Below are 17,595 nucleotides of genomic sequence, written 5' to 3' on the forward strand. Positions count from 1 at the left end.
GAACACACAGTCGTAGCGAGGCTCAATTCCGTAACAAAGAAATTCACCAAAACTAAACGCGAAATATATATGTTTGTAAAAGCAACTAAAAATTCGGTTGACGTCTTTCTAAGAGACAGTCTGCAATCCTTCCAAACTATGTAAGTGAAGACCATATGTGGCTTAAGTTCAAAGAAATAGTATCAACAGCACTCGAGAGAAACATACCAAATAAATTAACAACAGACAGAACAGATCCCCCATGGTACACAAAACACGACAGAAAGCTGCTGCAAGAACACCGAAAAAAATAAAAGCGCAAAATCTCCAAGATTGGCGAAGTCTTACTGAGGCTTGAAATTTGGTGCGGATTTCAATGCGAGATGCATTTAACAGTTTCCACAACGAAACTCTCTCTAGAAACGTGGCGGAAAATCCAAAGAGATTCTGGTTCAGTGTTAAGTAAACCAGCGGAAAGGCTCAGTAAGCGATGAGGAGGAGGAGGAGGAGGTGGAGACTAGGGACCCAACCCTTCGGAGCACGTAAAATCGTGGCAAATGTCCTGCGTGGCAAATGTCCACACATCGAACTGGACAATAACCCTGGGTTCGGTGTGGGGCGACGGTGGGGTGAGTGGACTGCTGTAGCCTGTTGTGGGGTTGAGGGCTACAGCAGGGACGAAGCCTCTCCGTCGTTTCTAGGTCTCCGGTGGTGTACAACACAATATGTGAATCAACACAATCATGAGGTATCTGCATAATGTCGAGCTCTAATGTTACACAGATGATAAAAATGGAACTGATGCTACAGACGAGGCCGTCCAGTTTCATTTCGACTTCAGCAAAACGCACACAACAGCATTAGATAGCTGTAAATCACTAAGGGTCCACGTACCAGGTAAAACAGTTATCGTAGAGCACCAAAACTGAATAGATTCCGCTCCATTCAAGTTTTACGAGGAAATTAAAATCGCATACTGCCTGCGCTCGTCTACGGTTCTTCTACCATATAGATAAGTGTTGCTAGAGTCGCAACCTACTGCCGCAAGCAGCCGACAGTCCAGGAAGCCGCACGTGGTGCCCAAGTCCCTTGTCATTTTCACAGCCATAGTATTGTTTACGGCCGCTATGTCTATAGCCTTCTCCGTAGAGACCATGTGAATTTACAGGGTGAGAAGTAGCAATCTTCTTTCCTGTATCTTTTGCTCTCGCGTCCACGAAATGTACACTGGTGTGCAAAACTTACAGACGACAGCATGGTTCCCAGGTCTCCCGTATTTTACCCACATTTTCTCCTGTCGTCTGTATTTTCGACAAGCCTCAAATAGTTTGTGGGTTTTTCCGTACTTTACCCATCTCACGTAACTGACATATGTTTTCCCTCGTGTTTCATAAACTTTTATTTATTTAAGACTATCGTTCCAAATCAACAATCCAAATTTTTCTGTTTATCATCTTTGAATTCTCTCTTTTGCATGTTGAAAAGCTTGATGCTGCCATGACGAAACTACCGTCCTGTCCTTCGGTAGCAGACGGCCACTGTGGTCGGTTCTAGGCGCTTCAGTCTGGAACCGCGCTGCTGCTACGGTCGCAGGTTCGAATCCTGCCTCGGGCATGGATGTGTGTGATGTCCTTAGATTAGTTAGGCTTAAGTAGTTTTAAGTCTAGGGGACTAATGACCTCAGATATTCAGTCCAATAGCGCTTAGAGCCATTTCCTTCGGTAGCGTGTAGACAAGGAACTTGAGCTCAGTTCAATATGCAGGTTGTATTTTATTTAATAAAGATATTTCAGTATGGGTAAGACGACGCGATCACTCGAAGACACAACCAAAGAAGAAGGAGTATGCCTGTATCACTTTTTAAGTTTGTGTACAATGACGAATTCTGTTAATTTTCAACTTTTCTTGCAAAAGTAGTTTCTATATGTAAACATTACTGTGTCGTGTACAGTTGTATAGAACGGCGTCCTAAAGGTAAAGCATATCGATAACGCACCTGGCAGCCACAGAAGAAAGTAACTTTCGTATGGCGTGGCACTGCCAAACAACATAGAGCGCTGCAGCTTGGACCATACATAAAAATAACTGCTACTGTATAGTGCAAAAAGTAACTGAGTTAAGTACGCAGTGAGGCGAGCAGAAATGACACTGTTATTGAAGAACAATAATGACACCCAACTAACCGCGATTTACGATGGTCCCCTGCACATAAAAAAAGGCGAAACGTGGTTCTCAGTAGTGTGTGATCACCACGAACGGCAATGCCTGCTCTCCAAAGTGCTTCCATGCCGGTCATAAGCTTGATAACGCGTTCTTGTGACAGGACCGTTCATTTCGTCACCAACGCGGTTGACAACTGCTGGATGGTCGCTGGTGCATTTGGACGTGCTCCAATACTTCTCCCCAAACGCGTCGCACGTGCTCAAATGGGTTTCAAGTCGGGGGGATGGGCGGTCTCGTTCCGCGAGCTCCTCCACCCGCACTGATCGTTGCGGTCGGGTAATGTCATCCATAAAAGGGGAAGTCAGATCCGAACGCACCCACGAAAAGACGCGCTTGGGGAAGGATAGCAGTTCAAACGTTTGGGAGTCAGTGCGCCCATGTAACATTAAGCCTCCCCACACCATAACTCCTGGGCCACCAAAACTATTGTGATCGACAGTGCTGGACGTACACTCATATAGCGAGAGGTGGGAACACTCAATGCATCTACGAACATTATCGAACACGATGGTTTTCTATATACAGATGTTATTGCGTGGAGAGGCTTAATGTTGAGTGGAGGTACTAAAGTGGAGTGATCGTAGGCACGGTTGGATGTACTGATCTCCAAATATTATAACACGGTCTAAGGTCGCTGCAGTCATAGACTGCGCGGCTGGTCCCGGCGGAGGTTCGAGTCCTCCCTCGGGCATGGGTGTGTGTGTTTGTCCTTAGGATAATTTAGGTTAAGTAGTGTGTAAGCTTAGGGACTGATGACCTTAGCAGTTAAGTCCCATAAGATTTGACACACATTTGAACATTTTGAACATCAGAACACGGTACACTCACTGATTAACGTTATTGTGATAGTGAAGCGTTTCCCCATTGTGTCTTTTCAGGAACGCATTCGACTCTGACTACATTTTTACGGGTGACAATTTGCGATAGCATTGAACAGCGCAGGTGGAGTACCTCTTGGAACGAGAAAATATTCATCGAGTGGAGTGACTTGCGCGTCCCCCCCCCCCCCCCCCCCCCCCGACTTAAATCCCACGGAATACATGTTGAGCGTGTTGAGGAGACAAATTGTAGCACGTCCACTGCACTGACGAACATCCGACAGCTGTCAGTCGCGGTGGTGAAGGAATGGAGATCCCTACCACAAAAGATCAAAACAAACTGCTAAACGATTTAGAAAAGATATCTGAATGGTGCGAAAAGTGGCAGTTGACCCTAAATAACGAAACGTGTGAGGTCATCCACATGAGTGCTAAAAGGAACTCAAACTTACGTTACACAATAAATTAGTCTAATTTAAAAGCCGTAAATTCAAATAAATACCCAGGTATTACAATTAAGAAAAGCTTAAATTGTAAGGAACACATAGAAAATGTTGTCGGGAAGGCTAACCACAGACAGCGTTTTATTGGCAGGACACTTCGAAAATGTAACAGACCTACTAAGGAAACTCCCTACACTACGCTTGTCCGTCCTCTTCTAGAATACTGCTGCGCGGTGTGGGATCCCTACCAGATAGGACTGACGTACGGAAAGATATAGGTGTTCATTCTTTCCGCGCGCTATACGAGATTGGGATAATAGAGAATTGTGAAGGTGGTTCGATGAACCCTCTGTCACGCACTTAAATGTCATTTGCACAGTATCCATGTAGATGTAGAATTCCTTACCAATCCTGTGGCAGAAAATTGGAAAGGTCTTATGGAACCAAACTGCTTAGGTCGTCGGTCCCTAAGCTTACACACTACTTAATCTAGCTTAATCTAACTTACGCTAAGGACGACACACACACACACACACACACACACACACACACACACACACACACATCCCCGGGTGAGGACTCGAACCTCCGACTGGGGCAGCCGCGCGGACCGAGCAAGACGCCCCAGACCGCGCGGCTCCTGTGCTAGAGCACACACTGTTGCAGAGCAGACAGTGCCTTCTGTGGTAATCACTGTATCTATTAAGAACCACGCCCACCTTTTGTAATGTCCAGGGAACCATCATAAGACACGGTCAGTCCTGTGTCATTACCGTCTTTCATTAAAAGTATCTGTTCGTCTCATTGCGTATTCCTTTCAGTTACCTTCTGTGCTATGCTATAGCAATTCTATTTATGTATGATTCAAGTCACATCGAGCTCTCTCACACATCATGCGAAAGTTACTTTCATCCTTGTAAGTTTAGCACACTCGTGTGTTTCCTAAATCGGCGGCCATTTCTCACTGACAGGGGAGCTGGCGCTTCGTATATGAAGGTCAAATTGAGCTACAAAGCAGTGTGTTGAATTATTGGTCCAAAATATAGTTATAATTAGACATAAACTAATGAAGAAAATGTAGACAAACAAGCCTTCGTGAGGACATGTGGCCGAGTATACTATTGCATCGTTATGATGGTAAGTCTAAAAGTAAGTCAATTTTTTGAAAGCAACTTTTTATTGACAAAACACTTTTAGTAACTCCATTTCACTACATACTCTTCTCAACCTCTGTAAACTTGGCCCATCTCTTGACACGCTTCCTAATTCCACTCTGGAAGAAGCTTTCTGGATCGTGCTCATGAGCTCACACTCCACCACCACAACTTCGTCATCCGTCGAAAGCTTGGATTCATTGAGTTGCTCCTTAATCGGAACAAAAAGAGAAGATGACTTCCAGCTAGGTCAGTACAGCCGTATCAGAAACAGCACTTCGAATGCAGTCGATTGCTTTCTCATCTGTATGATGGAAGTCAGTATCCTGAAACAAAATCACACCTTTTAAATGCCTCCTCACCACCTCGTTTCCATTTTGGGTTTCAGCAAGGGTCACCGTTTACTGTTTGACAGTTTAATAAATCATCATTGGACCTGTCGTATTCCGAAATCATCGATTTCGTTGCAGATCCTACATTTTCAACCGTTTTGCAGTGGACGAGTACTGACGTTTCCACACCACGCCCAGCCGATTACCCTGTGGTTCATGCAAGTGGAGCAATGTTTCTTCAACGGTTTCGATGTGACTGAGAATGTCCCCTCTTTCCTCTCTGAAACGCCCTAAATTTAATTAAGACATTTCCGAACGTTCCTGTTTGCATACCCAACGAGCAGAAGCTTTCCAGTTATTGAAAGATTCTTGCACGATTGTAAATAATGAAAAGTGGCTAGTGTTAAACTCAAGCGCAGCATTATCAGTTTTGGCACGAAGTTCATGACAAATTATTCGCGCTGCTATTTCAATGTCCATGTTCGTTTATGAAGTGGATGGTGGCTCAACGTCGCAAACAGATATACTTCTACGTTTAAAGCGATTTATCCACAAGTGAATGTTGTGTTTGGTAAGCCCATATTTCAGCCGCATTCTGCTAATAATTTTAGAAGCTATAGTCCCTTTGTGACATTCGCCTGTGTGTGTTTTTTTCCCCTCGTTGATGGCCATCGGTGTCGACGTACTGCGTTGCTGTACTAGATGAGAAAACAGGGGGTGGAAGTGCAGTACTGTAAATGATGTAGCCGACAGATGCACATTTGCGTTTCACAGTTCTTTACTTTCACTGTCTACAACCTCTCAATAACATACAGGTATATGGAGAATACTATGAACAAACAGAAGGAGTCGTAATGGGGAGCCCACTCCAACCTGTGGTCGCGAATTTCTATATGGAGTACTTGGAGGAGGAAGCTTTGACATCATCCTAATGGAAATCTACTTTGTTGTCCGTTATGTGGACTACACGTTCGTGATCTGGCCCCATGGAAGGGACAAGCTACTAGACTTCCTTACACACCTGAACTCCATACATCTGAACATCAAACTGACTATGGAGACCGAAGCAGAAGGAAGATTACCATTCCTGGATGCCATGATCAAAAGAAGAGGGGATGGTACACTGGGCAAGGGGGTGTACAGGAAGATAACGCGCACCGACCTGTATTTGCATGTGGATAGCTCCACCACTCTTCGCAGAGGAATGGGATTTGCCCTATGAGCTGGAACACCTCATAACTGTATTCCAGAAAAACAGATACTCGGAATGGCAGATCAGACACGCTCTCCACCCCACCGCTACAATACAGCATGTGGAGATGCAAAAGTCCTAGAGGAAGAGATTGCCGCTGACTATATGCCGTACACTGGCGCAGTATCGGGGAAAATAGGACGAGTATTGAGGAAACACCGAGTAGAAACTGTCTTTTGCCCACCCAATAAAACACGAGTATTACTGGGAAGTGTCAAAGACGATCTCGGTTTGCGGAAGGCCGGCATATACCAGATTCCGTGTCAGTGTGGGAATACTTATATTGGACACACAGTGCGCACCACCGAAGATCGTTGCCGAGAACATCAGAGACACACTCGACTTAGGTACCCCAACAAGTCGGCGGTCGCAGAGCACTGTTTCTCCGAAAATCACGAAGTGGACTACCAACATACCAGGGTCTTGGCACAGACATGTAAATACTGGGACAGCGTCGTTAGAGAAGCTATCGAAATTCGTACCAGGGACTGACTCATCAACTGAGATTGCGGCTATAACCTCAGCAAAGCATGGGAACCAGCAGTGAGTCTAATTAAAAAGACGCTAAGCAAAGAAAACGAACGGGCGACCAGGGCGGACGAGACAATTACACCGACGCCACCACAGATGCCGACGCCAGCGTCTCAGCAACCACCGAAGCTCTGGCGCGGACGCTGGCGCGGAACGTGGAGAGAACGCCTCGCGGGGGAAGGGGATTCAAGACGGCCGCCCGCCCTCAGCAGCTCAGTTCGTCAGCGCTCCTGACGATGGCGACATGTCTGATTGCCGAAATATTCTGCCCGTTGCACACTGCGGACCAGCAGTACACCTGTGGACTATTCGAGCAAGAAATACGCCGCGAGGAACTGAAGAATCACAGACGCTGTCATTGTTTTAGCACACGGCCTATTACACTTACTTCACAGTTAAGTGGGTGCATTGTTGTTGATCTAACTAATACGGGTTCCTTGTCCGAAATTCGGCCATGGACTGACTGCCTCGGGACCAAATATCGGGCCTTTATATTCTTTTTGTTGTTGTGGTCTTTAGTCCTGAAACTGGTTTGATGCAGCTCTCCATGCTACTCTATCCTGTGCAAGCTTCTTCATCTCCCAGTACCTACTGTAACCTACATCCTTCTGAATCTGCTTAGTGTAGTCATCTCTTGGTCTCCCTCTACGATTTTTACCCTCCACGCTGCCCTCCAATGCTAAATTGGTGATCCCTTGATGCCTCAGAACATGTCCTACCAACCCATCCCTTCTTCTGGTCAAGTTGTGCCACAAACTTCTCTTCTCCCCAATCCGATTCAATACTTCCTCATTATTTATGTGATTACCCATCTAATCTTCAGCATTCTTCTGTAGCACCACATTTCGAAAGATTCTATTCCCTTCTTGTCCAAACTATTTATTGTCCATGATTCACTCCCATACATGGCTACAATCCATACAAATACTTTCAGAAACGACTTCCTGACACTTAAATCTATACTCGATGTTAACAACCTTCTCTTCTTCAGAAACGCTTTCCTTGCCATTGCCAGTCTACATTTTATATCCTCTCTACTTCCACCATCATCAGTTATTTTGATCCCCAAATAGCAAAACTCCTTTACTACTTTAAGTGTCTCACTTCCTAATCTAATTCCCTCAGCATCACCCGACTTAATTCGACTACATTCCATTATCCTCGTTTTGCTTTTGTTGATGTTCATCTTATATCCTCCTTTCAAGACACTGTCCATTCCGTTCAACTGCTCTTCTAAGTCCTTTGCTGTCTCTGACAGAATTACGAAGTTTTTATTTCTTCTCCATGGATTTTAATACCTACTCCGAATTTTTCATTTGTTTCCTTCACTGCTTACTCAATATACAGATTGAATAACATCGGGGATAGACTACAGCCCTGTCTCACTCCCTTCCCAACCACTGCTTCCCTTTCATGTCCCTCGACTCTTATGACTGCCATCTGGTTTCTGTACAAATTGTAAATAGCCTTTCGCTCCCTGTATTTTACTCTTGCCACCTTCCGAATTTGAAAGAGAGTATTCCAGTCAACATTGTCAAAAGCTTTCTCTAAGTCTACAAATGCTAGAAACGTAGGTTTGCCCTTCCTTAATCTAGCTTCTAAGATAAGTCGTAGGGTCAGTGTTGCCTCACGTGTTCCAACATTTCTATGGAATCCAAACTTATCTTCCCCGAGGTCGGCTTCTACTAGTTTTTCCATTCGTCTGTAAAGAACTCGCGTTAGTATTTTGCAGCTATGACTTATTAAACTGATAGTTCGGTAATTTTCACATCTGTCAACACCTGCTTTCTTTGGGATTGGAATTATTATATTCTTCTTGAAGTCTGAGGGTATTTCACCTGTCTCATACATCTTGCTCACCGGATGGTAGAGTTTTGTCAGGACTGGCTCTCCTAAGGCCGTCAGTAGTTCCAATGGAATGTTGTCTACTCCAGGGGCCTTGTTTCGACTCAGGTCTTTCAGTGCTCTGTCAAACTCTTCACGCAGTATCGTATCTCCCATTTCATCTTCATCTACATCCTCTACCATTTCCATAATATTGTCCTCAAGTACATCGCCCTTGTATAGACCCTCTAGACACTCCTTCCACCTTTCTGCTTTCCCTTCTTTGCTTAGGCTGGGTTTCCATCTGAGCTCTTGATGTTCATACAAGTGGTTCTCTTGTCTCCAAAGGTCTCTTTCATTTTCTTGTAGGCAGTATCTATCTTACCCCTAGTGAGATAATCCTCTACATCCTTACATTTGTCCTCTAGCCATCCCTGCTTAGCCATTTTGCACTTCTTGTCGATGTCATTTTTGAGACGTTTGTATTCCTTTTTGCCTGCTTCATTTACTGCATTTTTATATTTTCTCCTTTCATCAATTAAATTCAATATTTCTTCTGTTACCCAAGGATTTCTACTAGCCCTCGTCTTTTTACCTACTTGATCCTCTGCTGCCTTCACTACTTCATCCCTCAAAGCTACCCATTCTTCTTCTATTGTATTTCTTTCCCCCATTCCTGTCAATTGCTTCCTTATGCTCTCCTTGAAACTCCGCACAAACTCTGGTTCTTTTAGTTTATCCAGGTCCCATCTCCTTAAATTCCCATCTTTTTGCAGTTTCTTTAGTTTTAATCTTCAGGTCATAACCAACAGATTGTGGTCAGAGTCCACATCTGCCCCTGGAAATGTCTTACAATTTAAAACCTGGTTCCTAAATCTCTGTCTTACCATTATATAATCTATCTGAAACCTGTCAGTATCTCCAGGCTTCTTCCATGTATACAGCCTTCTTTTATGATTCTTGAACCAAGTGTTACCTATGATTAAGTTGTGCTGTGTGCAAAATTCTACCAGGCGGCTTCCTCTTCCATTTCTTTGCCCCAGTCCATATTCACCTACTACGTTTCCTTCTCTCCCTTTTCCTATTACCGAATTCCAGTCACCCACGACTATTAAATTTTCGTCACCCTTCACTATCTGAATAATTTCTTTTATTTGATCATACATTTCTTCAATTTCTTCGTCATCTGCAGAGCTAGTTGGCATATAAACTTGTACTACTGTAGTAGGTGTGGGCTTCGTATCTATCTTGGTCACAATAATGCGTTCACTATGCTGTTTGTAGTAGCTTACCCGCATTCCTATTTTCCTATTCATTATTAAACCTACTCCTGCATTACCCCTATTTGATTTTGTGTTTATAACCCTGTAGTCACCTGACCAGAAGTCTTGTTCCTCCTGCCACCGAACTTCACTAATTCCCACTATATCTAACTTTACCCTATCCATTTCCCTTTTTAAATTTTCTAACCTACCTGCCTCATTACGGGATCTGACATTCCACGCTCCGACCCGTAGAACGCCAGTTTTCTTTCTCCTGATAACGACATCCTCTTGAGTAGTCCCCGCCCGGAGATCCGAATGGGAGACTATTTTACCTCCGGAATATTTTACCCAAGAGGACGCCATCATCATCTAATCATACAGTAAAGCTGCATGCCCTCGGGAAAAATTACGGCTGTAGTTTCTCCTTGCTTTCAGCCGTTCGCAGTACCAGCACAGCAAGGCTGTTTTGGTTATTGTTACAAGGCCAGATCAGTCAATCATCCAGACTGTTGCCCCTGCAACTACTGAAAAGGCTGCTGCCCCTCTTCAGGAACCACACGTTTGTCTGGCCTCTCAACAGATACCCCTCCGTTGTGGTTGCACCTACGCTACGGCTATCTGTATCACTGAGGCACGCAAGCCTCCCCACCAACGGCAAGGTCCATGGTTCATGGGGGGAGGGGGGGGGCTTATATATCAACACAATAATAGGCACTGAAACTACACATTGTTCGATGATTAATTTACAGAAATTACAATTAAAACTTGACATCTTCAGCTAACTCCATACATCGAAAAATTGCGTCTTTTTAACCGTTTCTGCTACTAAGAAGTTAAGCCATATTATTTGTTTAAATGACGAAATTAACAGAAATCGTTACGCAAACAATACTTTTACGAAACTGGAAATTACTTTGGAATTAATAATAGCTGGCTTTGCTAACATGTTTTCGAATAGAGCCAAATACGTCCTTTAAGAATACTACCAGTTGTTCCTCCTAATGTTTACAATTAGTACAGAATTTATATCTGTTTATCAGTCAACAATAGAATTTGAGTTACAAAGCAATTTCTGGTTTCACCCTATGACAAAAAATACTAACTAGGAATAGTCAAAATAAATTAGAAAATCAATTACGTACAATGAACTAAACACAATATTAGATCTGGTGTTGTATTCTTTAAAACTGAGGGTCAACCTTCCTCTTTCATGGAAATGTAGATTATACTCACGTATCTTAATCGTAATTAGTCAGACACGAAACAAATGAATTTTAAGGAGGGAGATGGCAAACAAGAGAGGAACTGAAAATATCCCAGCTTGCTTCGTCACATCTTCACAGCACAGAAAACGAATTACTCCCGGAACAACGGGGCACTCACAATACAATACTCTGAAATCACTACGAATAAAGTTATTCACTGAACCAACACAGCTAACGCACAAGATCAGTGGGATTAAGGCATGCCATTATTGAATCAGTGCTATAAATCTATGGAGAAGAAAACAGAATAACTTATTCACGTGAAGAACAAAAAGATCAAAGTTCACACTTGTCAGAGTGAGATATGCTTTTGAAGAAAACTTGATATGAAGTTATTCCCCCGAAAATAGCAAATGGAGAAAAATAAGGACAAAATCACATATCTTCTGCATCCATACAAAATCTGAGTCACTAGACGCCAAATAGACATATCTTTAACGCAAATGCAACTTTGCCTCAATGAGGATCTGTAAATTCTCTATTCTTCAGATCTAAGTTGACAAATAGTATTGGATATTGCTTTGTGAATATGACTAGCTCCAGAGATAAAACATTTTCGTAGACTTAAACCTGCAGGGATACGTGAGCCACGCAGCTACTTACTGGGACCTTTTCACCACAGCCCATGCCTGTTTACTTACTTCTCGACTGAGACTCCCCTCTCCGCCTCTGACTCTCGCTGAAGCAAAAGTAATGGCATTGCTGGGATACGTTGTGTAACGCCTGCTTAAACTTCATCTCGTGCTACTACCAGCAGCATCACGTAAAACTCGGTTAGGTAAGCAATGACCTCATCGTGAGGCTACGTGAGGGAGATGTCAACAAATAAAGACGAAGAACACCAAGTAGTATTCATGTATAACATTACCGGCCGGGCCGGTATGTCGTAACGAACCGCGCACTAGCTCACGAGACAGGAAGGCGAGCCGGATTAATGGTCACTTGTTGGCTGGTTCAGCGACCAACTTGTATGTGGCTTTTAGGCGCTTTTCTGCAATTGTTTACGCAAAGGACGGTCCTAAATATCCATCTCACAAAACACGATACACAGTCCGACAGAATACAATAACAAACACATCAAAGTTTTCATGATTCGTGGGCAGATGGCGTACATGACTTTAGTCTCTACATTAACTGATGATTGTGGCCCTGAAATGAAAATAAATAAATTGCAGAACTGTGAAACAGCAACAGCAAGAGAGCACCGTAACCACGGGACAACCCCTATGTAGGAGAAGAAGTGTAGGAAGACACTCATTTGTACATTGATCAATGTCATCTGGCAGGCTGCCACATCATGCCGCAAAGGTAAAAACTAAGTCGTATGGCATTGTTAATCCAGTCAACGTAGGGAAATAGCTGAATTAAATCGTGCAGTCGCAAAGTCTTTTGCAGTGGTAGGATGGAGTGCCAGGAACGTCACATTAAAAGCCCTCACCACTTCGAGGTGAGAGTGGGCGTGAGGGTTGCGTCGTAAGCTAATCTTTCGCGTTTTTCTGGAATAACTCACTAACCACAGCCTCTTAACGAAAATGTATTCCACTAAAAAACTAACTTACAATGAACATCCTTCAAAAATCTCCTACTCATTTGTCCCCTATGACTAATAATCTATAAACTACAGAACCAGCCGGCATGTCCCCCAGGTCTCTCTCTACGAGACTAAGAAACGAGAAGCAACTGAAGGGTGTTTCACAAAGTTATATCCACCTTTCGGCAGCGCTCCCATGAATCAGGGGCGATGCAGTTCGGCCGGCCGCGGTGGTCTCGCGGTTCTGGGCGCTCAATCCGGAGCTGCGCGACCGCTACGGTCGCAGGTTCGAATCCTGCCTCGGGCATGGATGTGTGTGATGTCCTTAGGTTAGTTAGGTTTAAGTAGTTCTAAGTCCTAGGGGACTGGTGACCTTAGAAGTTAAGTCCCATAGTGCTCAGAGCCATCTTTTGATGCAGTTCGCAGACGCGCCCAAGGATATTTATTTTCCATAAAGTGCATTAACGCTACATAGAATATAGACAGAATATAGAATATCTGCACATTGTACTGCGCTACCAGAGCGTAAACTGATTCTTAGTTTTCCTATACAACAGCAGTTGTAGTGTTTTTCTGGGACAGGCGATCTCTCTCACCACGAATGCTCATCTTTTTTTCAGTTTGCACACCAACTACACTTCCCCAGCATTTGTTGTCCGGTTCTCTTATGTGGATAGACAAGAAACATCACTGTGCTGCCCCTACCTATGGGTTTTATGCAATCTGCAACGTCTTCAAATACACAGGCAAGATTTTCATGTTATCTCCCTCGAGCTGTTATTCGTATAGAAAAAAATGGACAGGACCTTCTTGTAGGAAATTTACTATAGTTAAATTCTGTACTGTGATACTCTGTCGTTAGAGGCTGTGGTTTTCATATTATTCAAGAAAAACATACAAAAATTACATTCAAATGCGTTTTTCTTGAATAACTCGAAATTCGTGGCCTACAGCGAAAACGTATTCCAGTAAAACATTTAACTACATTTAATTCTACACAAAAAGGTCTTGTTCATTTTTTTCTGTAGGACTAATAGTTTACGCGTTGCGAGCGAGAGAATATTAAAATTTCATGCATAGGTTTTGAAGGTATTGAGGGTTGCGTGAAACCGATAGGTAGAGGTAGCTAAATCACTCCGTACGGCGGAGTTATTTTCAGTTTCTTGAGTACTTACATATATTTCTACGTAAGCTTTTGAGTAAAATATGTTCCTGAAAACAGTGGGTGAGAAGTGTTTAATTTATAAGTCTTACGTTGTCAGCGACCTGTGCACCGTTGAAAGGAAAGTGACTGAATTGGTAAATGCGGCACCCTCCTGCTGGCTATCATTGACAGCGTATTGTAAAGCCGTGTATAAGCGTTGTAGTCACTTGGTAGTGAAATAATGAATGGCTGGAAAATTAGTGGACATCCCTCACCATTAGCTATGTTACTAGTAGATTGTATAAATCACTTCGATTCAGGAATTGCTGGCTCTTTAAGAGTGGTCAGCACCGAGTGGGCCACTTACCACACATCCAAGGAAAAATCCTACAAGTTTGAGACTGAATATGTCTCACGGAATTGCACTGATCGTATTCAAGTCTAGAATAGCAATCTTCCGCAATGTCCGCCCCGATAGATGGGTGGTCAGCGTGACGGATTGCCGTCCTATGGGCCCGAGTTCGATTCCCGTCTGGGTCGGGGATTTTCTCCGCTCAGGGACTAGCTGTTGTGCTGTCTTCATCATCATTTCATCCCCATATGGCGCGCAGGTCGCCTAATGTGGCGTCGAATGTAATAAGATCTGCACCAAGGCGGCCGGACCTGCCCCGCAAGGGGCCTCCCGGCCAATGACGCCAAACGCTCATTTCCATTCTTCCGCATTGCATTGCGTGATTTATTCTGAAGTTCTATAACACCTAGGTGACCTACTTCTGTTGCAGGCGGAGCCAATTTTAACCTCTGGGCCTCTTCGGGTTCTGGGAGAGCTGAGGCCAAGTTCATGTATTTGTCACCCCTTATAGTGTGAAAATTATTCCAAAAAAATGGCTCTGAGCACTATGGGACTTAACATCGATCGTCATCAGTCCCCTAGAACTTAGAACTACTTAAACCTAACTAACCTAAGGACAACACACACATCCTTTCCCGAGGCAGGATTCGAACCTGCGACCGTCACACAACACCCAGCCATCACGAGGCAGAGAAAACCCCGCCGGGAATCGAACCCGGGAACCCGGGCGTGGGAAGCGAGAACGCTACCGCACGACCACGAGATGTGGGCAAAATTATTCCAGCCATTGATAGTGCAGAGAACGAATTCGGTATTGTCGAATAAATACTGGCAGCATGTTGCACTTGGGACGGACGCTTCAGTGTGGTAGGCTGTTGACAGCTCAAGCTGTTGAGCTTTCTTACGCGACAGCTCACGTAACAACTTCAAATAAGTACTCATTTAATAAACAGAAAATAGCTCCATAATCTAAACAGGAACTCAGTGAAGTTATTTCGTCCACTCACGTAACAAAAAAGGAGAGGAAATGGTGGGAAGGAATAATCTGTCTGTAAACTGAAAGGGGAGCAGCTTTCGTAGTGGGGGACGTCGCCTGTCGCGCAAAAACGTTACAGCCGCCGTGTAGGGAGACTAATAATCAACTGCCTTCTACCAGTGTAGAACAGTGTGCAGACGTTTTTCCAAGTGCTTTCATTGCATTAGTATGATTAGTAACTCACGTCTGTATTTTCTGTGTAAAATAAACACCCTCCCGCCACCCCCATCTCGGGAGCGTTGAGAATTGCATCGCAACTGGATTCATAGGCGCACTGCGTAAGGGTGAGTGTAACTTCGTGAAACACCCTTCAGTTGCTTCTTGTGATGTAGTGGCGTAGCGAGAGACTCAGGGACTCGCCTGCTCGCTCTTTAGTTCGCAGACCTACGAAAGCGGAAAGTGCATGACCACAACGAATCGGCATGCCTTCCAGTACGCTTCTACCCTCCCGTCACTGCCCCGCAATACCGGTTATCCCTCCATTCTAAAGCATTTAAATGAAGTTCGCAAGTGTAATATTTGTTCTTAGCCCACTTATTCAACAATAAATATTAATTTTATACCATCACAACAGTATTTTTAATACCTTGCAATTTTTTAAAAAAACCCTGCATCACGCAAACTGCTATTTGTAGAGAAACGTGAATTGCACCTTTTTTGTAGGAAAATTAATGTAGGTTAATTTTTTTACCCAGATATGGTTTCACTATAAGCCAAAGTTTTCGAGTAACTCATGGCACTCCCTCCTACTGCAGTACAAAAGTTCGCGAACCCATGTATTATTTCCTCTATTCGATTATTTGGGTCGTTGAGGGCGCTATAGTGGCTGTATGGCACTGAAAGATTTGAAAGCAAATAAACCACCTTGACTGGATGGAGTCCCTGTTCGATATTAGAAAGAGTACTCTACAGCATTGGCCACTTACCTAGCCTGCGTTTATCGTGAAACTCTCCCCCAGCAGAAAGTACAAAGCGACTGGAATAAAGCGCAAGTGACTCCAGTACACGATAAGGATAAAAGAACGGATCCGAAAAATTTCACACCAATAACCCTAACTTCGGTTCGCTGCGGAATCCTTGAACATAAACAAACTTTCTTACTTATGTCCGTGAATCAGCATGGTTTTAAAAAGCATCGCTCGTGTGAAACTCGGCTTGCCCTTTTCTCACACGATATACAGCGATCTATGGATGAAGGGCAACAGGCAGATTCAATATTTCTCGATTCCCGGAAAATGTTTGACATGGTGTCCCACTGCAGGCTACTAAAGAAGGTGCGAGCATGTGGAATAGGTTCACAGGAATGTGTCTCTAAGACTTCTTAAGTTATAAACCCAATACGTTTTCCTCCTAGATGAATGTTCATCAAAGACAAGGGTATCGTAAGGAATGCCCCAGGGAAGTGTGATAGGACCGCTGTTATTCTCTATATACGTAAATGATTTGCAGGATGAGCAGCAATCTACAGTTGTTTGTTGATGATGCTGTGGCGTATAGTGAGGTCTCAAAATTGAGTGACCATAAGAGCATAGAAGACGACTTAGACAAAATTTCCAGTTGGTGCGATGAACGGCAGCTAGCTCTAATGTGGAAAAATGTAAGTTAAAGCGGATGAGTAGGAAACACAAACCCATAACTTTCGGATACAGTATTAGTAGACATGCTTGACACAGTCATGACGTTTAAAACATCTGAGCGAAACGTTGCAAAGGAATATTAAATGGAACGAGAAAGTGAGGACTGTGGTAAGAAAAGGCAAATGGTCGACTTCGGTTTACTGGGAAAATTCTAGGAAATTTTGGTTCATCTGTAAAAAGAGACCGCATACAGAACGCTAGTGCGACCTGTTCTTGAGTATTGCTAGAGTGTTGCGGATACGTACCAGGTCTGATTAAATGAAGGCATCGAGGTAATTCAGAGGCGGGCTGCTAGATTTGTTACTGGTGGGTTCGAACAACATGTAAGTGTTTCGGAGGTGCTCCAAGAGCTCGTCTCTAGATGGAAGGCGACGTTCTTTTCGAGAAACACTGGCGAGACAATTTAAAAACCTGATTTTGAAGCTGATTGCCGAATGATTCTACGCCGCCAACAAACACAGGAAGTAAGGACCACGATAATAAGAGACGAGATATTTTTGGGCTCATACGGAGGTATATAGGCAGTTGTTTTTCCCTCGTTCAGTTTGAGAGTGGAACAGGAAAGAAAATGGCAATACTGGTGTAGGGTATCCACCGCCACGTACCATACAGTGGCTAGCGGAGTATGTGTGTAGATGTAGACGTAGATGGACTATTAAACACTTTGACAGAAAACACTTTTTCCTTTTTCACACAATGTCGCACTTCCTTAGGAAAGGTATATATGACTATAAAGAGTACGATGACCATAAAGTGTACGAGTGCAAGTAGAGAATAGTGTCGCTGATGTCAGGGTAAGAACTTGAAAT

Source organism: Schistocerca gregaria, chromosome 1 (genome assembly GCF_023897955.1).
Source record: "Schistocerca gregaria isolate iqSchGreg1 chromosome 1, iqSchGreg1.2, whole genome shotgun sequence".
Classification (NCBI taxonomy): domain Eukaryota; kingdom Metazoa; phylum Arthropoda; class Insecta; order Orthoptera; family Acrididae; genus Schistocerca; species Schistocerca gregaria.